Source organism: Rattus norvegicus, chromosome 4 (assembly GCF_036323735.1).
Source record: "Rattus norvegicus strain BN/NHsdMcwi chromosome 4, GRCr8, whole genome shotgun sequence".
NCBI classification, from domain to species: domain Eukaryota; kingdom Metazoa; phylum Chordata; class Mammalia; order Rodentia; family Muridae; genus Rattus; species Rattus norvegicus.
This window is the reverse complement of record NC_086022.1, coordinates 181,938,408-181,960,897: the sequence shown is the minus strand read 5'-3', so window position 1 is coordinate 181,960,897 and position 22,490 is coordinate 181,938,408. Positions and strand designations below refer to the sequence as shown.

Sequence of the window (22,490 nt, the reverse complement as noted above, 5' to 3'; positions counted from 1 at the left end):
GTGGTCATCCATCATGGCCCTCAATATTGGATCTACAAGAGATGGCTTCATTTTTTTCTACAACTAAACTTGATTTTAAAAGTCCTCAAGTTTCTGCCAAAGCTGGGCCCTGTCAGTGTGGCCCGGCTGCTCTCTCTGGAGTTGAGTCTAATCTCCAGAGTCAAGTGGTACCAAAGCCTGAGGGTGTCATCTTGAGGAAGTTCACCTATCCACGGTGACATCTCTCCAGCTGGCTATTATATTCCTGCTCGTTGGTCCCCTGTCTACATAGCTGACTATTCTATTGTCCCTTCTTCCTAACTACAAGAACCACCTGTGTCTGTGTTGCTCTGTCACCTGCTTGTCTGTTCACCGGTCTGGTGTTAGGCTGTGCTTTTCTCTCTTTCGACCTCTCTTACAAAGGGGCAGGCTGTAGGGAACCAGGGATGGTTATAAATTGACCCACATCTTACCTGCTCCCTGAGTCACAGTCACTATAGAGCTTTGGAACTTGAGAACAGTCATGAGTTCGTCACAGGTCCATCCACCTGGACCGAGGCACACATTTAGTCAGCCTGGAATTCGGAACCTGAGAGAGAAGTATGAGCCTCTCTTGCTCAGGACCACATCACTCCACTCAAGCCCTTGCAACGTTCCCTCCTCAGTGAAGGGGTTCTGTGCTGAGCGTAGCTGCACATTCATGAATCACTGGCGGCCCCTGTGAGCATCTGTGACAGGTGGGTGGAAAGCCCCTGCAGGGAGCGTGTTTTGAAACAAGCTTTCTTCTGAAACCACTTCATTTGCTCGGCGTGAAGTGTTCCTTGGCCTCCTGAACACCAAGGACCTAGACTTTCCAAAGCGAGGACACAGTCCTCATTCTTCCCTTTTACGTCTGCCGTGTCTCCTGGAGCACTTGCTGCAGTGCAGGGAGAAGCAGAATTCTCTAGAGCCGTTGTGTCTTGAATATCCAGGAGGTACTCAAGGCTGGATAAATACATGAAATGTGGCTGATCCGGTCTGAAACACGAAAGAGAGCTGTGTAGGAGATTTCAAGAACTTTAAAAAAAAGCAAACAAAAAATGTGAACCATCTCTTTAATCATTTTTTTTAGGTTAATACATGTTGAAATGATAGCTTTTTGTATGCAATGGGCTAAACAACATAATTTTAAAATTAATGTTACAAGTCTCTGGCCTTTTTTTACTTTTTAAAATGTAACTACTGGGAATATTTTAATTGTATACATGACTCACACCATATTTATATTGAAAGTACTACTCTTGCAGAGTAAGAACCAAAAATAAAGAGGTCAGTGTTTTAAAATCATTATCACACGCATCTGTCCCTTGTCCTGCCCAAATATGCTGTTTGACAAACACTCTAAAATTCAGCAGTTAAGAAGTGGGAGGTTCCCACATCTGCACAGCACACTGTGTGAAGGGAGATGAGAAACGATGAGAATGTTTTCATCAAACACTTCATAACATGACAGGGCAAACAGGCGAATAGTGGGATATGTGTGGCAACCTCAAGGTGGGAGCATTCTTTTGTTCATGAGTAAAAATGGGGAAAGCGGAGACAAGGGGCAAATTTGTCAGAGGAGACGTTGACTGAGGCACGCAGACTGTGGGGGAGGACATCTGATGGAAAAAGTCGCACTGAAGAGACACTGTGAGTAAGAGGCAGAGAAAGGCTCAGGGGCTGAGGGCAAGGTGGGCAAAGAGAAGAGTCTGGAAGCATCGGCCAGAACAGATAATGAGAAGCCTCCATTATTTGTTTAATGAAAAGCGAGGGAATGGGCTTGTCATCTACAAAGAAATCCACTAAACTCGTGAAGCATGAAACACAAAACACTGACATCTGATACTAAGACAGACTGGGAGGACAAGATGTTAGTGCTGACAGGTACCTTGTGAAGAGTTGGGTCTTTAACTACACAAGGCTTTAGGAGGCACAGATTCCATGACATCCATCTTATATAGCTGCTGTCCACTGAAAAGAAAACCAAAAATACACTGAAACCCATCTTAAGTAAGAGGTCCCTGTGGTCTTCTCAAGGCAAAGCTCTCTGTTCAGCCCATCAACAGCTGCTCAAGAAAAGTTTTGGTTCTTAGAGGAGTTGGCACTCAGTCCACCTCAAGGATTCCACAGATTGAATGCAATTAGCTCTTGGGTCTTTGTTGTTGTTGTTGTTGTCATTTTGTTTTGTTTTTAGACTCATGTGGGGTTGCTGAGAAAGTGCCATGAGGCAAGCTGGTATGTGTTCTTTTATGGTCTATGGTTCTCATTCCTCCCAAGTACTAGCTTCTGTCCCACAGTGGGAACAACACAAAAGTAAGCATTGGCCGGACTCTATCCCATGGGGCAGGAAGAGCTGGCTCAAATGTCTACTAGAGAAAAGAGAATCTGCAAACATTATTGAATTATCCACATCTTTGGCATTGTTGCTAGGACCTTTTATAGACTAATTATCTAACTAGTTAGATAATTCTGAACTTTTAAAATCCTCCTTGAAGATGAGGTCCTTTCTGAAAGTGTTCTTTGCTGGGGGTGCATGTATTCATTCTCTGGTGATGCCAAGAAGCTCCAAGATGCAATGGGCTCAGGTTGTGTGATGCGAGATTCAGAAATAGGGGGTGGGCAGCGAAATTGAGCAACTGTTTCTTCCCAGGGCTGTAAAGACGCCTCAGTAAGTAAAAGTACTTTCTGTGCAAAGATGAGGACCTTAGGTGAGATCCCCAGCACCTACATAAAAGCCAGATGCTTGCTTATGCATGTCAACCCCCAGGGCTTGGAAGGAAGGAAGGAAAGAAGGAAGGGAGAGAGGAAGGAAGGAAGGAAGGAAGGAAGGAAGGAAGGAAGGAAGGGTGGGAGGAAGGAAGGGTGGGAGGAAGGAAGAGCGGGAGGAAAGAAGAAGGAAGGAAGGGCGGGAGGAAGGAAGGAGGAAGGAAGGGTGGGAGGAAGGAAGAACAGGAGGAAAGAAGAAGGAAGGAAGGAGGAAGGAAGGAAGGAAGGAAGGGTGGGAGGAAGGAGGAAGGAAGGAAGGAAGGGTGGGAGGAAGGAGGAAGGAAGGAAGAAGGAAGGGTGGGAGGAAGGAAGAAGGAAGGAAGAAGGAAGGGTGGGAGGAAGGAAGGAAGGAAGGAAGGAGGAGGAAGGAAGAAGGAAGGGTGGGAGGAAGGAAGGAAGGAGGAAGGAAGAAGGAAGGGTGGGAGGAAGGAAGAAGGAAGGAAGAAGGAAGGGTGGGAGGAAGGAAGGAAGAAGGAAGGAAGAAGGAAGGGTGGGAGGAAGGAAGGAAGGAAGGAGGAGGAAGGAAGAAGGAAGGGTGGGAGGAAGGAAGGAAGGAGGAAGGAGGAAGGAAGAAGGAAGAGTGGGATGAAGAGCGGGAGGAAGGGAAGGAGGGAAAGAGGGAGGGAGAGCATGGTAACTGAGCTAACTGGCAACCAACTTAGCCTAAAAGCAGTAAATTCCAGATTTGGTGAGGGACTCTGTCTCAAGACAGGTAAACAGTGATAGCACAGGATCCCTCATGTCCTCCCCTGTCCTTTGTGCATCTGCATAGGTTTGGGTATCCATGCACACATGTAAACACAACCACACAAAAGGTTTTGTTTCTTTCCCCTTGAGGGTCCCCTTCATCTTTCTAAGACTAAGAGGTGATGTCAACAGTGCACTCACGACAGTACACTAGAATGAACAAGCCATCTCTTCTGGGTGTATAATAAATGAGGAAATTATGTGATAGCTGGCTCAACCTCTGGGAGGACTTTTTTCCCAGTAAGTAAGTCTTAAGACCCTGTAATGTGAGTCAGGAGATTCATGAGGATAACCCTAAATCCAGGAAAGCCTGAGACTTGCACCTGGAGTGTCCAAACCTGCCTGGAAGGAGCTTCGACACCTATCTTTGCCCAAATGAAGCTGTGCAGGAGGGTGGAGGGTTTCGACCTCATAGCTCTTATTATTTCCAAGAACAAAGCTGAGAAGCTAATGTCAGAGATCAATGCATGTCCACAGGAGCTGTGCTTTCAAACCTGGTTCAACAAAAGTCCCAAAAGCAGATCCAGCAATGGCAGGTGGGTGGGCAGCCAGCATACACACTCTGTCTGCCTTTGCCCCGTGGCTCTAGAGGGAGAGAGGCACACACCATTCTGAGAGCAAACAAACACCTTCTGGTAGTTTTGGAGGGAACGTGTCAGCGAGAATAAACTTGTTTAACCTGACCGAGACTTAAGAACGTTTACAGTTGTGAGGAGTGACTAAGTCTGGTAAATGCTTCGTTGTTGGGTTTTTTGTTGTTGTTGTTGTTGTTGTTGTTGTTGTTGTTGTTGTTGTTGTTGCTGCTGCTGCTGTTGTTTTTACATTGTACTATAAAGATTCTGACTGGGAACTGTGTGGCCATCGCAATTTAGCAAAATGGTCAGGTCTGGACAATGATGTATGCTGCCTTATAAGTCAGGAAGGGATGCCTGGGCATGGACAGCTCAGCAGCCTTCTGGACAGACAGCGTAGCTGACTTCAAGAGGAAACAGCTTTGGTTTTGTCTTTTGTCCTTCAAGGAAAACAATCCATCAATCAAGGGAAATTTACTTTAGAACTCTGATTTACACCAAAATTGGTCTCCACTGCGTTTTGCACAGCCAAAAAGCTTTGGGTGTGGGGGTGGGGGGCTTTTAGAGTTTCTATTTTGTTTTTGAAAACCTAGTGCCTTGTTTAATTTAGAAGAAAACAATTAGAATCCTCCTTCTAATGAATGTGTGTCAATTTAAATAAAAATAAAAGTGGGGAAGAAACCCATTGTTTTCTACTTTACCAAATCTGCATCCAGGACCACAGGGTTTTCTTGCCGCTTCAAACAATTTATAATTAATATATGCCCAGCCTTAAATACCAACCAAGCCCCAACCCCGGATAGAAGATTCTTGGAAGCCATCCCGTACTACTGTTGTGGAATCTCCCGTCACTTCTGTAGGCATACGGTTTGCATATCTTCAGAATTAAAAACACCTCGAGCTTTGTAATCTCTGTGGAGGATTGTTTTGTTAGGACATACCACATGGGTTCCATAAACCCGATCAAATCTTTGCCTTCAGGCAGACAGCTGCAGTGGTTGGCCTCCAGGTGCTTCCAAGCTGCCCCTCCCGGGGAGGGGGCGGAGAGGGGGAGGAAGTCCCAGGAAGTCTGCAGGTGCAAGGGCGCTCGAGAGGAAATTAAGGACGGCTTGCCCTTTTATGTTGTGTATTCAAATAGGCAGTTGTGTGTCTGTGCTGAGGTAATTCTGACCTTCAGTACACAGAATGTGAACTCAGCTACTTCTTGGTACTGAGGAGTTCCGCTCTCTCCTTCCAAGACAGCCATCCACCCTGAAGAGGTTGACTGAGGTGTTCAGAAAGCAGTTTCTGGACAGAAACAATACATAACTGATACCAGAGAGAATAAACACAGAGAGAGCACTGCTTTATCTATCTGGGCATTCTAAAGGACAGAGTGGACATCTTGATGGTTATTTGAAATAGATCTTTAGGTGCCCAGAGCTACCAATAGTCAGAGGCTTCTCTTGAGGTCTGCAGTTTTTTATCCTGGAGATTATTTCTAGCCTCTGTTTGTTCAGAGTTCTTAATTAATAATGGAGCGGACAGGACACCCTTACCCTTTAATCACGCACTCCTGCCCTCCTTACCACCAATAATTGTTGAAAATGGGGTTATCTCTCCAGATGCTGGCCTATCGGAACTATCTAGCAAACCAGTGGACAATGTATTTGGTTATCTAAATAGGATACACTTAGCTTAATGGACATGACCCATGTTTTACAGATATTTTGGTCCCATATTTCTGTATCATGGTCACTAAATGTGAGTTGTTCCAGGGCTATCCTCACTCTAGAAGAGCCCGCATAATGTTATTCAACAAAGAGAATCAAGTCTGTTGTGAGATAGCAATCGGTTAGAAGCTGGTTCCAGAGCCATCCTCTTCCAGCTTTCCAGTCAGGCTGAAGAATGGCCAAGAAGAAAGAGCCCCTTTGCGGTTGGTGACTGGTTCATGAGGCGGGAGCTCAGAGCTGAAATGTAAGCCATCCTTTGCAGGAATGCACAACTCACACAAAGGGCAAACAGTGCCAAATATAACAGAAGACTAAGTTCAAAGTCTCTTAACACCTCAGACCCAGCGCAGACGGTGCACATGAGCCTACATGGACAAAGTCACCAACTTTCTAGAAGGGACTATACTGTGCTAGTCTGAGGTATCCCTGCTCAAGCCACCACATGTGCTTAACTCCACCTCAAAGAAGCCTCCAGTTATCCTCCCTTGCTTTCCATTACTTTTTAGAGATTAATTTTTATTTTTAATTACATGTGTATGTACGTGTATGTGTGCACGTGAGTGTAGTTCCAGTGATGGCCAGAAGAGGGTGTTATATCCCCTGTAGCTGGAGTTACAGGTAACTGAGCCACCCAGTGTGGGTGTTAGAAATCAAACCCAGGTCCTCTAACCACTGAGCCCTCTCACCAGCCCCTTCGTTTTCTTTCCCGAGATAACTTGCTATTGAGTGAACCTTTCCTGGAGAGAGATGCAAATATCTATCCACTCCAGGCAGGGTAACAACACAGAGACCAAAGAAGAGATTCCATCCAAGGATAGCTTAGTGGGCCAATGAGTTTAATTGGTGCTCCTTACAGGACCTGGGTGAGGAGTTACTTACAGGAGCATGGATAACTTATGAGCAGTTACATTACTGAAGAAAAAGTTACCTCAATCCCAGAAAACTAACTACATATATATATATATATATATATATATATATATATATATATATATATATATTCTCTCCATCCATCCATCCTGGGGGGGGTGCTCCTCATAGCTTGAGAGCCCATGGTCAAATCCTAAGACATCTCCACAACCCTCCCTCCTCCTTCTATGTTCTTTCCAGAACAAATGAAGCCTAAATGTGGTTAGCTACATTACAATATGTCTGTCAGTGGGCTTTGCATCCAAGTATACTGTGGACAGGAGTAGACAAGGGAACAGTGCTCAGGGTACTGTGCTCAGGGCCTGAACCCTAGAACCAACTGCCTTGTTTTAGATCCCCAACTGTACCTCACTGAGCTGGGTGCCATCCACCCCACTACTTAACTGCTCTGGGCCTAATCTTCCTTGCCCGTTCACCGGGAACACCAACAACGTGCACTAGGAAAGTTGGCTGCAACGATCGGACGAGCATTTACGTGGTTTATAAAGGGTGTCGAGAGCTCAATTACCTGCTGTCATCGGCATAGTCTCAGGACCACTGTGGAAGCAGGAGCAGGACACTTGGGGGGCAGTACCCTATGCAGAGAGGAAAATGATCCTTAAAAGAAAAAAAGAGTGAATAGAACAGAGTGGGGCATGCGTTACCTCCTCTATGATGTCATCGCAGCCTGGCAGGGTCCAGGAGATCATGTGGAAGATGTCTTTCCTCACCTATTCACAACCCACCCTCACCCTCCTCTTGTCTCCCTCACAGACACCTCCTACTAAGAGGACTCACTGTTCATGTCTCAGACTTCCTCACAGGTGGGTAGGATGGTGAGTTCTAGCCAAGAAAAAAAAAAGAAAAAACTAAACTAAAAGTCTCCCAGAAAGCTCACAGGAGTCTCTGCTCAGATAAAAAGATGAGTCCTTCACTCTTCATGTTGCCTTGAGTGAGAAGATGATGCCTGAGGCCCTGTTGGCTTTATGCAAACGCGGAGTTACAGGTAAGAGGAAGAAAGCAGGCATACGAGGAGGTAAAGATAAAGCAGAGACAAACATAGTTCCTGATGGCTCTGCCGTTGAACCGGTGCCAGCAAACCGCTAAGTCAGGCTTCTAGTTATGCAAGGCAAAAAAAAAAGCCCCCATTGTTCAATCTACCATCGATCAAACTTTGGTTACTGTTGTTGCCTGCTCAGAAGTGCTTCCATCAGATATGGCTTCTCCTTCGCGGGCATCGCATAGATGATTGTGAAGAACGCACATCCCGTTTGCTGCATTTCCCAGCCCCGCTGATAATGAGTCCCACCCACCCTTGGGGTACACAAACTCGGATGCTTATCAGGATCACTTGGAGGTCCTTTAAAACATGAAGATGGTTGAGAAGAATGTGCAGAAATGTTGTTTCAGATAAGGGGAAGCACAAGCTCATGGAAAGCAAAGCCAACATCCACATAGCCTGCAAAGAACCTAAAACGTGTGCTGGCTGCAAAATGCACCTTTCTAGACAGCGTTCTCCATCTATGGATCTTAGACTACACGTTCCAGCCAGTTGAAAAAGAAACACACATTTTAGAACCCTGTTTCTTAACTCGGGGTCTACAGAGCTCTTCCCACTGGTATCAAATCCTGGGGTCCCCACTCTGGATTTCTTTACTGACTGCAATTCTTTTCTTTACCATAGTCAGTGGTTATCTACATACCCCAGGGAGTTCTAGACACTGGGCTGTGAAATAAGTCAGGCCCATAATTATTTATTTGATCTATAAGATATGCAGAAGATTATTTTAATCAAGGACGGAACAACTCGATAATTAAACATAATTCATCTAAGCTCTCGCTACACACTGTGGTCCAGTCTAGCCTTATCTGTATTGTTTGAGGACTTACCAGAAATGCTAAATTTAAGCCCTTATTCCAGAATTACATCAGAATCCCATTTTAATAAGAATCTCCAGGCCTTCTGTATACATATTGAGACTTGGAAAATGCTTCTGTGAGTGTCTGTTATCAAATTAACGGTACACTGGGAGCCCTAAGGCCTGGGCCTCAAGTTCAGAGATCAGCCTTGTCTGTGAGCCGGATCAGACATTAGGCACCATGACTCATCAAGCACAAGGCACTAAGGCCCTTCAAGCATCAAGCACCATAAACATATACTTTTTAATAACACACACACACACACACACACACACACACACACACCCCAAGGACTCTTGTTCCAGAGACTTGTCTCTATTCTCTGGAACCCATGTTTCTTTTTCAAAGAATTTTTTTAAAATTTATGTGTACACGTGCATGCCTCTGTGTACGCACAAACCACATGTGTGTGTGCCCAATGGAGGCCAGAAGAGGTGGCTAGGAGGCCTGAAATTGGAGTTACAGGCAGTTATGAGACGCCCCAGTGGATGCTTCGAACTTCACTCAGGTTCTCTGGAAGACTGCTGAGCCATCTCTCTCCAACCTCAGGAAGACACAGTTTTAATCAACACCTTTGGAGTGGTGTAGGCTGACCACAGACCACGGGGTTACAGAACTTTTGAGGGGGGAAAATTCTTGAGGATGCCAATTAATTAGTCTGGCTGCTGATTGATGTGTATCGCTGGTGAATCTTCGAGTAACTGTGCCTCTTCAGAAAGCACAGCAGAGAGTAAAGCTCTGACTCCTACCTCCTGCCAGAAATTATGCTGGCTGCAAAATACTACCTACAGACAGCCTGCAGCCTGACAAGGGCCAAGCCTACCAGCAAGCCAGACTCGGGAGACAACACATACAGAGAAACTCCTTTTCGGGCTAGGTAGGGAAAGAATCGTGCTTTGAAACCACACACCTTCTGACAACTGAGAATTAAATAGAGAAAACCCTTACCATTTTGGAGGAGGGTCTAAATGGTGACCTGGTACAAACCACCACAAAAGGACCACATAAAAAGGCCGCGTTCTCCTCCGGTTGGCCAGCATTATGATTCTCCAAGCACAAGTTTGCCATGAAGAATCTGTGGAACTCATGCACACAGGTTGCTGTTTATCTTCAAGTGCCTCCGGGCCCTGAGAAGTGGGCATTGTTTGATACAATGTTTCATCCAGAGGGTTGTTTCATCCTGAGGCACATGATCTGCTTAGTTCTCCTACCTAAGTTGTCCAACTGCTAAGAGACAGGATGCTAACTGCTAACATCCAGTTAACGTGTTTCCCACGGTGTCTGGAACCCAAATGGACAAGCAGAAGCACATGCTTGCTTGATTGAATAAGGGCAATAAACACATTATACTGTCTTCCTGAGTAGTAACGTCATGCTGACTGATCCCCGACATGGCAAGGGCTTGACCATCACCAGGAGATTTTTGAAACACCACGTCAGTTGTCCATCAGTAAGAGACTGAATGAAAGAGCAACAACAAGAAGCAAGTCATGTCACAGCATGGGGCGGTTTTCGAAGACTTAATGGGAATTATATCATTGGATTCCCATGGCAACCTTAAAGAGCAAGGTGTGAAAAGTTTGTCTTCTGATTTTTTTGGGGGGGGGGATTACTGTGGCAAGATGTACCAGACTGATAAAATTCTAAGGGCACAAAACAGTATTGTTAGTTGAGGGCTCCAAGCTGCACAGGAAACTTCTAGCAAAACATCCATCTCCAATAGACCAAACTACATACCTGGGGAACAACTCCCTGCTTCCACTGTCTCCCAGCCCTTGAAGCTTCTCTGCTTCTGTGAATCGGCGTGTTTTAAATGCCTTGTTCAAGTGAATCAGGCAGCATTGGACTTCTTGGATCTGGCTTATTTGGATTGACATAATGTCCTCCAGGTCCCCTTACGTCAAACACAATACCATTCTTTCTTTAGGAAAAGACTCAAAAGTATTCTAGTTTAAAGTCCATGCCATATTTTTAAATTATTTTTATTCTTTAACCTTTTTTTTACAGTCCAGTCATTACCCATGTCTCATTCTGCTCTCTGCCAGTTCTTCCTCCTATTCTTCCTCCTCAGTCACCAAGAGGATATCCCACCCCACACACACCTCCACCTCCCACGAGGCCTCCCTACTCCCTGGGGCCTCAAGTCTCTCAAGTGTTAGGTGCCGTCTTCTCAAACTGGGACTAGACCAGGCAGTCCTCTGCTGTATATGTGCCAGGGGCACCTCAGACAAGCTCATGTATGCTGCTTGGTTGGTAGCTCAGCGTATGAGAGATCTCAGGGATCCTGGTTAGTTGAGATGGCTGCCCTTCCTATGGGGATGCCCTCCTTCTCTTCAGCCTCTCCCAGTCTTTCCCTAATTCAACCACAGAGGATGCCACATTTTTTATCTGACCTTCAATTGCCAGGGAGCCTCCAGCTTGCTTCCATCCCTGGCTATTGGGAATAACGCTGCACATGGGTGTTGGTGTCTCCCGGAGATCCCTATACAGAATCTTTCTGATATACAGACCTGGGGCAGGATGGCTAGAGCTGGATCAAAAGGCAGTGTTCGTAGTATTTGATGGAATCTGCATACTCATGTTATCTTTTTTTTTCCTTAGTGACTGAAACTTCCCGTTTTACATCCCAACCTCTCAAAATCTCCACCAATATTTGTTACCTTTTACTCTTCGTGCCAGTCACGGGTGTGAAGAAACAGCTCACTGTGATTTCATTTCGCATTTTACCAATATTTAGTGATGCCGCACATCTTCGACAAATACGCTGATTACGTGTTTGTTTTCTCTGAGCAAGTTTCTGTTCAGGTCCTTTGACTGCTTCTAAAGTTGTGTGTGCTTTGGTGCATTGAGTTGGAAGAGTTTTAAGACAGTTCGGCTGCCTCTCTCTGGGCTGCTGTCTCACTCTGTCTTTTTTCTTATGTGCGGAGGGTTTCCATGTGGTACAGCCCCCGTCTCTGTTTTCTGACTTATTGTTTTTGCTTTCTAGCTGACAGGCAAGAAATCATTGCCAAGCAGTGTCATGACGTTTTTCTATTCTGCCCCAGGTTTGCCACTTAAGCCTTTAATCCCCTCTACCTCAGGTTGGTATGCATGATTTTGGGCCAATTATTTCAGGCTTCCTGATACCATCTGTGGAAGACGTTATCTTTTCCCATTGTGTACTCTTAGCACCTTGTTCAAGGTCAGATGACTGAACGCATCAATTTGCTTCTGGATTCCATTCTGTTCTGCTAACCTGAGTGTCCACTTAGTCCCAGAGGCGTGCAGTTTTGGTTACGCAGCTTAGTTATATATTCTGCCATGCAGTTTTGGTTATCACAGCTTTTTAACATATTTTCTGGCATTGATGGCTCTGGCATGGCTTTTCTTAAAACCATGACGACTGTTCCAAACCTTTTGCAGTTTCATATAACTTAGGATCCATTTTTTCTGTTTCTATGAAAATAAATACCTTTGGGACCAAAATAGGGACTAGTGAATCTGTAAGTTGATTTTGGGTAATTCATTTAATAATCTTGTCTTCCAGTCCACAAACATGGAGGATCTTCCTACTTACCTGTTTCCTCACTGACCTTTTAAAGTCTCAGTCTTTAACCTCCTCGGTTTAGGTGTTTCTGAGTAGTTTAACTCTTTGATGTTAATATAAATTGTGTTTTCCTCATTCGTTTTTGGGTAGTTTAGTATGAGTGTGTATCACGTTGCTAATTCAGTAAGTTAGTTTTATGCCCTACAACTTTGCTGAATCATGTGTTAGCTTCAAGGAGGATGGGGAGGGTGATTTGGAAAGTTTGCTCCATGTCAGAGAATGTCCTCTACAGAAGATCTGGCTTCTTCCCTTCTCACACAGAGCCTGTAGTTTCCTGTCCGATTGTTCCAAATGATGCTTCCAGTATCACGATGATTAGCAGTGTGGTAAGTGTGGGCATCTCGGCCTTGTCCCTGATTCTGTGGAAAAACTTTCAGGTCTTCTGTGTTTAATATTACATTAGACATAGGGTTTTCTTAGCCATCGTCATATTGAGATAAATTTCTTCCATACTCTGCTAAGGGTTTTTATTCTCAAAAAGGTTTTCAATTCAGTTTGCAGTTGATGAAGAGGAGGGTCAAAGAGCCTTTAAACATGGCATGTCTGTTTGGTCCAAAGACTAGAGAAAGATTTTTTAAGATGATTTTTTTCTGTGGAATGGACCTTGCTGGGATACTCATCTATTGAGAACAATGTCTACTTCCCCTAACCCACATGACCATATATAGGGCATAACCTTAAGAGCTGTAGCAGCTGTCTGACTCCCAAAGGCCAATTGACTCTCAACACATCAAAATAAAACCAAAGATCTATTGGCTCCTTTCAGTGCCCCATTCTGTGGGTCAGGTTCTCAGGGTGCTCTTGTTTGAGTGTCCAAAGAGAAAGATGGGAGCTGGATATGGTAAGGATGCATGTTACCAAGCCCAGCAAGCTGAATCCAACTCATGGGCTACAACAGAATAGAAGCTGAGAACTCTGGCCTCCACTGTGTAGATGTGTGCCCCTCACATAAACCAAATAAATAAATATAGTCACTTCTAAAGGAGATGAAAAACACAGGTGACTTGCCTTGCTATTGTAATTGAAATGCCTGACAATTGCATTTTAAGTAATGAAAGGATTATTTGGGCTAACAGCTTGAGGGTAGAGTTTGTCACAGTGGGAAAGTCAGGACAGCGGCATCTACAAGCAGCCGCTCACAACAGATCTACAGCCAGGCAGCGGGGAGGCAGATGACAACGTCCAGTGCTAAAATCTGCTGTTGTGTTATTCAGTTCAAGATGAAGCTCATGGATTGGTTCTAACCACAGTTAAGATTGATCTTCCTACTTCAGATAACCTAATCTAGATAGTTCCTTCAGAGGTATGCCCTGGAGGCTTGTCTCCTAGGAGATTCTAGATTTTGTCACATTGACAAGATTAACCACCACAGAAAGATGGTGAAGACTAGCCATCTGTAACACCACGAAACTGCACATAAGCAAGATGAATAGAAGGGAAATGGTAATTTAATACAGACTGTGCCGATGGAAAATTATAGAGGGCAAGGTACAGAGCCCTGAACCAGTGTGGTGCTCTGTCAATCACACTGCCCTATTAGTCACTCCAGTGAAATAGAGATTCAGCTCTTCTAGAGTTAAGTCTACCCCTAACCTAAATCCATTCCCATCAGAGGGGATGGAGCTTCACTCCGTCCTTATTGAATGAAATAAGCGCTATGGTTTGATGGCCAAAAGGGAAAAAGTACAAGAGGGTGCTATGGCAACGTTGATGTGATTATTGAAAACCAGCAAGTTTCAGCAAGTTTTCCAGCCTTTCTTCTAAATCCCAAACCTTCCAATTCTCTTAGAGGGTGGAAGAGAGGAGGTGGAGACAGCCTTAAAAGACAGAACCTAAACCCACAACAGATCAGATGACTGGCTTAAGAGACAGTGCAGAAAGGTGTTCATCCACAGTTTCCCAAGCTCTGAGGCAGATAATGAAGTATGTGGTCCTGAGTTTGGGTGCCCAGAACTCACATAAAACTAGATGTGGTAGGGCACATTTATAATCCTAGTATTTCTACAGCTGGGAGGAAGTCAGGGCAGCAACTCAAGGGAGAAACCTGAGGGCAGGATCTGAAGAACAGGTCGTGGAAGAACACTGCTCACCAGCTTTCTCTCCATGCCTTGCTTTCTTATATCCCCATGTCCCCCTCACCCAGGAGTGGCACTGCCCACATTGGGCAGGGCTCTCCCACATCAGTTGCCAATCAAGAAAATGCTCAACAGATATGCCTGCAGTCCAATCGAATAGAGAGACAACTTCCTAATTGCAGTCTCCTCATCCGGGGCGACTCTCGTTTGTGTCAAATTGACAATAAAACAGCCAAAGGCACTTAATATTTCAAAACAAAAATTCAGCCTTAGGTTGCTCTCTGTGTGTCTGATAACTGACCTTGACTCTGCTTCCATAAGATATTCTTAGATCCCTCTTCCTTGGTCGTGTTCAATTGAAAGATGGCCGCTGGTGACATCTGGCATGTGTGACGCAGCAGTGTCTATAGCAGGAAGGGAAGAACGGACAATCTTCCAGGACCTCCCAGTGGTCCCTTACCACTCGAGACTATTGGTAGAATTAGATGAGCACTGCTTACTGCTATGCGTATGTTGAAGCAATCACTGACAATGAGATCCAAAGGGTATGGCTGGTTTAAATTGTTTAAGAGGCTCCCCAGGGACTGAAGTCAGGGGTGGAGCCTGCTCCCCCTGGAGAGTTCTATCTCTTACTTGGATGGATATCTGGACAGAGCACAGTCTTATTGAGGAGGAGGAAGGGTGTGTGAGAAAGGGCACTAGATGACCAGCAGTTCCTTCTAAGGAGTCTCCCTAAAATGCTATTTTTTCCTTCATGGGGGGATGTTCTAACTGACACTAGTTGGAAAACAGAGTAGCATTTTCTCCTTCAGGAATCTGCTTTGGTGCGTCTCCTGTCCCTGGGAGATCTGGGGCCAATTCAAGTAGCAAGAAGCTATTCCAAGTGCTTTTTAACTGGAGAAATGGCAGCCCAAGAGTCAACTCCTTTTCACTGACATTTAATTTGGAAGGAACAGAAATAGGAAGTTTGATTATTTTATATAAACCTAATGACTCTCAAACACGCAAACCTGTGAACTCTCTCTCTCTCTCTCTCTAAAGGAAGAGAAAAAATTCCCTTTTCATGTTTATGCATCCTGTGCAGTTCTGTGCTATAATTAGATGATGACTTGAGCTATGAACCTCATTAAAATTTCTTCCAGGCCTGATATAAACTTTTAGGATGGCAAGAACTGAGGCTCCAAGCTAGAAGTGGACCATGTCCTGGCAACATTCATTGGCAATGGGTTTTCTTCAAAGTTTCTGGCCTTTCGGATGCCATCCTCATCTACAGAGATCCCTGGCTCTGGGATTCCTTCCTCTTCTGCAGAGGTTTCTAGCCTTTGGGATGACTTCTACACTGTAGTCAAAATCAGAAAGATCAGTATCAGCTGGTATCCAGTATCAGTAACCCTCAACTGTGATTCTGATATGCTTTAATGTCATGGGAGGGGCAGAAGTGAAAGAAAAACAAAGACCCAAGTCAGACAAGAATAATCTAGAGCAAGTCCAGCCTTAACAAGAGCTTCTCTGCTTCCGTCTAGATGGAGGGACACACCTAAGCATAGACAGACCTAAAGACCCCACAGTATCAAGAATTTGGTCATGTTCAGAAATCATGTGCACAGAGTTTGGGAGTGGATTTTGGTAAGCTCCCTGTTCTCTCCTTTAATCTCCCCTGTAAAAGCCTTTTGAGTGATTTCCCTCCTCCTGTGTTAACGTATATTTATAGAATGTTCTAATTAGTGCCGTTTCATATCCCTTCAGTGCCCCTCCCCATCCCTGCACTTTGACTCCAGCCTCAGAGTCAGATGTTGTGCCTGAAAAGTCCTTTAGTTACCATGGTTACTCAGAGGGTCAAACTGACCCTCCCCAAAACCGAATATTGCTGACGATTGGATACCACAGGAATTGCAATAGCCTCAGCTGCAATAGCTGTCCAAACAAAGATGTTTAGAAACCAGCAGTCATTGTGAAAGATAACACCCTGTCACAAATCAATTTGCTATCCCTCGTTGAACGTTATTCAGCCTGGTGTTCACACTGGCTATCAGGTAGCTTGGTATTTCCTGACCTGATTTACACGTGCTAATATTGACTTGTCCCACAAAGGAAGGAAAAATACTGGAAGAGTGAGGAGAGAAACAAAAGTCCTGGGTTTTAGGGTTCTTTCCATTGTCTAGTTATCCAAGTACAATTCTAAATGCAGCGGGAAGGCAGGAACAAGTCTGTGCTACTTGTGTCTACGCAGAACAGTGGTTGAGTTGTAGTCTGTGAACAGAGTTAAACATTGCAGCAAAACTTCAACAGCCTGAGAGACATTTCTCCTCAGATTATTTTGTTTGGTCACTATCATGGCTCTAGGAAGTGAGTGTAAATTCCATCCCCATTTATAAGCGAATAAATTTAATGTGAGGGGTTGTGTCTCACTTTTAGGTTAATACAAGTAGCTGGTAAAAGAAAGAAATCCAAGGTCCCAACTCTCTCGGTTGCTTTTCTGTTGCGATGATAAAATCCCATAGCCAAAAGTAACTTAGGAAAGACAAAAGGTTATTTGGGCATATGGTTCCAGGGCGATAGAGCCCTCATGTCCAGCATGGCACCGTGGCAGGGCTGAGAAACCAGCTGATCACATTTTATCCACACACAGGAAACAGAGAAAGAGCAGGAAGTTAGGCCAAACTATAAATCCTCAAAGCTGCCCCACTTCCCAGTGACATGCTTCCTCCAATAAGGCTCCTTCTCAAACAGTGCCACTACTCAGAAACACGTGTTCACATCCACAAGCCTCTGAGGAACATTTCTCGTTCAAACCACCACACCTCTGCCCACAGTGCTTAAAAAGACAGACCTTGTCATCTAAAAAGTTGGAAGCCAGCTGGTTACAATTCAAATGCTGCTTCCTGTATACGAACCTGTGGCTTGGCTTTTCCTGTCACTTCTCTTTGGCTCAGGATAAAATGGCACAAGACTTGGGACATTTTGATGAAGAAGGAATGTGTCCGATGAGATCTTTGAAGTAGAGTACCCTGCTCACTTGGCTGAGGGAGAAGAGGGAGGGCTCTCCTGACAGGCTAAACTCTTCCACTCACCTTCACCTGTCTCTTTTTATCCACCCCTGTGGTCCTCGCTGAACTGCTTGAGATCCTGCCTCTCCCTGAAGAGTGTGGCCCCCTTAAACAAAAGGCTGCTGTCCCCTTTCAAAGCAACCCCTGGTGCACACTGCTCCGTTGCGTCCAATTTTTAAGATGAAAGCACCCACTACTCTTGGCCCTCGGCCAAAAACCATTGCCAATATTTCTTCTTCCAGTGCGTCTATTAGAACTTGAGATAGGCCCCATTCAAACACTCCCTGTGCCAAGAACTCTGGGCCAAGATCTTGGATGACTGAGCAGGACAGCAACTGTGATTTTCAAGCCCTAGTCAATGACATGTTTCTTTTTTTTTTTTTTTTTGGTTCTTTTTTTCGGAGCTGGGGACCGAACCCAGGGCCTTGCGCTTCCTAGGTAAGCGCTCTACCACTGAGCTAAATCCCCAGCCCCAATGACATGTTTCTAACGGTAATACGGGAGCGTGTGAGGTTTCAACCGACTGGCTTTGCAGTGACCTTTCTTAGCAGGATTGATAGGGTCTCGCGAATCCAGAGATGTCTGAGTCTTCAAACAAATGGTAATAGAGAATTATAAACCGTAGGGATTTCAGCTCAGGTTTATTTTAGGTCTCCGGTATATGTCTTCATTTCTCTGAGCCAACGTGCTTCTATACCAAGTGGAAGGGTGTAGCTCAGAGCTGTTGTAAGGAGAACATAGGGTTTAAACCACAGCTATGGTAGGTTCTGTGAGGGGAAATTGTGGTTTAGAAAATTTACTGAAACTGCACTTGTGAGCATTATTATATAGTTGAGTGTGGCAGAGAAAGGAGTGAAACTCTGACTCAGATATGATTCCACTCTGCCCAGCTCATCCACCATGACAAAAGAACCTGTTTATTTACTGCAGGGAAAAAAATTCAACGTGTGTGAGGCTGCAGTTAATGCTTTAGCTGTGGTGGTTTTGCCTGAAAGACAATAGACTTTTTTTCCCCTCATTTACAGGAATTAAGATTACTGTGGTGCAGAACAATGACTCTCCTCCACTCTGGTCATGGCGTGTGATGACCAAACCCAGGCTTATTGTGCCATGATTTAGGAAGTAAGATGAATGCACAAAAGAAACTGGCCTTTGATGGTAAAAGTGGTTTATTTCTGGGTAAGTCAATTTCATTACACAGAGAATACTTTTTAAGAAGCCGTATTTAACCTGACATTTCTATTTTATCAATAGTTCTCAAGTTTATTGACAGAAGATATTAACAAGGACACAGGAATCGTGAAGGGCAAAAAAATATGCCTTATCAAAGAAGTGCATGTACGCTCACCAGGACACGTGTTTGGAGAAGTTGGTACCACCTAACTTTCATTTGCTCTTTAACCCTTCGGGTTGTTTGCTGGCCAAGTGCCTGGGCCACTGCTGCTTGAATAAAGTTCTTTGCCTTCTTGGGGACATTTCTGCGTTTATTTCAGTGGGGAACGATAGACAATAAAGTAATGTGGCTGAAACATTATTACGCCAGTATTCAAAGATTTACACTTTTAATATTAGCCAAGTATATTAGAAAATGCAAACATAGAAATACACAGCTGTAAAGGGGCTGTCGTTAGAACCCCAGGACTGAGCAGTGCCCAGACCCAAGACACTCGAGCGACATTTGTTTTAGTTACTATTTGAATGACTAAGTGAATCAACAGACTATGTTCTCTACAAAGAGCCAGACTCTGTCAATATCGACCCTCACCCCAGCCCCTACCCCACATCCCCCCAAAGCCCACCCCAACCCCCATACCCACCCCCACGCCTTACCCCCCACCCCCACTTACCATGCTTCCCTTTCACATCTGCTTCTTCCTAAAAGGGATCTTATGATGTCGCCAGTTGTAGAGAATGTAGCCAAGCCACAAAGAAAAAAATGTCACTTCAGTGTATGGCCTTTTCTTTCCTCTTTAACACAGACCTCGGGTAGGCCAATAGCTTCAGGATATCAACTTCTCAGAAAATAATGTGGTTTTTTTTCCACGTATTATCAACTTTTTCAAGAATTTACTATATATTTATATCCTCAATAGGGAGTAGGTGATGGGCAAATATAAGTGTGTTTTTGAAAGAGCTGTGAAGTCTATTCTTGTTAAGTCCATCTGTAGGACCAGGGTCTCCCTCAAAAGTACACATCTTCTTTAAAGTCCTGAGTGTAGAACTTGGCATCAAATAAATTCTAAGACCTTCAAAGTCAAGTTGACTCTCAAGTCAACACAGCGTGGTAATAGCTGTGTAACCAGCAGAAAAGAGGTTCTTCTTGTTTCGCTCTGTAAAATTACAGTGCTCTGTGAGACGTCTTCCAGCAGCAGAGTTCAACATCATCAAAGAATGGGTCTTCTTGACCACTTTCAACTGAAGGCTTAACTTTCAGGAACCCACAGCGATGGGAGAGAGAGGGAGGAGGGGAAGAGGATGGGGGAGGAAGAGGGGACCAGGTGGGGGGACCAATTGGTTACCCAAGCAAATGATCCAAGGCAACACCAACAAACCCCACATTGTCCTTAACAGGCCATGTAAAGCCAGGCATGGTGACACACACCTACCACCCCAGTACTTGGGAGACATGAACAGAAGGATCACAATTTCCCAACAGCCTAAACTACACAAGGAGATTCTGTATTTAGGAGAAAATAATGGTGTCAGATAGATGTGAACTCAAATTTTCACTACTAGTTACTTACCTAACTGGAGAAAGTAAAGAAACAGCCCGTTCTGAGTGAAGAAATGCTATTTTGAAGACATTATTGTGCCAGGTACATATGTCTGGAATATTTTACATCCATGACTACTACAATGTTAATAGGGAAAATTATAAAAATCCTGTATTAGGCTAAAAATACAGATGTCAGGAGACTGGAACATCATCTATAGAGGAAGCTATCATTTGTTTGCTAATTCATTTGTTTTGAATTGAGACAGGGTTCCACTCTGTGGTCCAGGCTGGCCTCCATCTCACTCCTGAACCTGCTGTTCCAGCCTCCCTGTTGTTGCTATTCCAGATACTTCCTAATCACACCTGTCTGTAGGATCTTCCAATAAAACCAAATATTGAAAAATGGTTATATGTTGCTTACACGGAGAACGACCTTAGGAGTCTAGATAGGGGAAGAAGATGCTTCATGAGCTACAGTCACACTGATATATCTGACCATACCGGCAAGCACTCGAGTCCTACATCATCCCGTCATCACGTCATCACGTCCACGTCATCCCGTCATCACGTCATCACATCACGTCATCACGTCCACGTCATCACGTCATCACATCATGTCATCACGTTCACGTCATCACGCCATTGCATCTGTCACCATGTCACCATGTCATTGCGTCACTACATCACATGTCACAATCATTGCCGCATCCTCGCTGCGCCACAAGTGAGAAGGAAATCCAGAGATTGTTTTCAATCAGCATCCTTTACTGCTTAACTCTTTGTCTTCGGAGTCTGACATTATTGTGTTTTTTTGAAAACCACTTTCATTGCGTAATGATCAGTGTGATGAAGGGGATGGATGCCTCCCTACTGCCAAAACAATTCCTTCTTTTACTTTCTCCTTCCATGCCTCGCCTCTCTTCCTCCATCTCACCTTCCTTTTCGTTTGCTCTTTTCTCTTTTCCTTGTTACCTTGTTTTCAAGAAGTCTGAGCTGGAGTGGCTTCTCTGCTATTACTCGTTATTGGCTCCTCAGAACCTAGTTGTGACGCACCACCACCACCTGGTCTGGTCCCGGAATGCTTGGATTAGATCTGATGAAGTGTTTCTCATCTCCTCGTGCAGAAAATTGCGGCGTTCACAAGAACAATTATGATCCACGGTTCTGACTGGCCTTTTATAGACGCTCGGCTATGAGAGGATAGGTTCACAACCAAACCATCAAAACCTGGTGGTCATCACAAGCTCTCCCCATCGCGGGAGGAGGAGGCTGGACCTCCAATGGCTGTGAACGAACTGTCTAAGAACCAAACGTGTCTCTCAGAAATAGGAACCAGATGTAAGCAATTGAGAATCCAGGGCACTATTCTGCCTCCAGTTTATTTTTAGCAGAAATGTGACTGAAGTCTTTCAGTGCCATAATTAACTTTCAAGGATTGCCATTAATCTCGTTGTATAAGACAGGACAAAAAAAACATTTTTTTTTTGCATATAAGGTCTGAATGGAAAATCGTGATGTTTTAAAGAGTTGAGTCACGGGAGATGTTTTACGGTTTTCGTTCTCTCAGTGCGACCCAAATAACAACTCGGTTCTCAGATGCAATCTGTCTTTAGATAGTAGTGGCTGTTTATATACTTAGGATGTATCGACCTCCTCACCACTTGGCAGTAATACAGTCTAATATAATATTTGCTGTTCATGTTTTGGGTGTGTAACAAGAGGACCTACGGTGTTGTTAGCTAAAATCAACCCTAAGTGTTAGAGCTTGGACCTGAACACGGTCTGCCCATGCCAGAGGGACACAAGAACCTTCTTTCAGCCTCCAGATGAAATCATAAATTATGTCCACAGCCCCAACGACAGCCTTTGAGACACTTCGCACTCCTTAGCAGACAGGCAGCCTCTCAACTGTCTCGAAGGCCGGGGAGAGCTCCTTGGTCCTTTCCGCACAAGTCCGCCATCCTCTCCTGGTCCAGAGGCTCTTTGGTTTTACCACACAGGGGTTGGAATGAGATGAGGGAAAGGCTGTGATGCCCAGCCTGTGTGTTAGAGACCAAAAAGCACATCCCAGTGTACTTGACAGTGAAACTCTTTTTGAGACATGGGGTTTTTGGAACTCTGTCAACCACACTGGAGTTCTCTCTCTGTGTAAGGCCATCACAGGCTTTCAAAGATCAATTTAACCACCACCAGCATGTATACTTTTACCGATTACAAAAACAGCTTTACAACAAGAAGAAGAAAAGTTTTTAAAATCCTTTCTACAAAAGCCAGTTTCCTCTTTTAACCATGAAGCAGTCCTTGGTGGGCCCTTGTTAATTATTAGCTCAGCAGGATAAATGATGGAAGCAATGTGTGACAGAATTCTGCTAAGTCTGGTTGAAATTTTTAAAAATAAATATTTCCACCTAATAGCTGTTTGGTTGGCTTTTCTTTCTTC

General features: G+C 44.5%; 1 long non-coding RNA gene across 1 annotated transcript; it reads left to right on the top strand.

Moving 5' to 3' along the window:
- The first annotated feature begins 7,433 nt into the window (after positions 1-7,433).
- On the top strand, positions 7,434-18,800 carry LOC108350879 (uncharacterized). The gene is made up of 5 exons (XR_001837833.3): positions 7,434-10,195; positions 12,474-12,538; positions 15,811-15,913; positions 18,360-18,513; positions 18,589-18,800. It is a non-coding gene; the product is annotated as an uncharacterized LOC108350879 (long non-coding RNA).
- Positions 18,801-22,490: the final 3,690 nt, after the last annotated feature.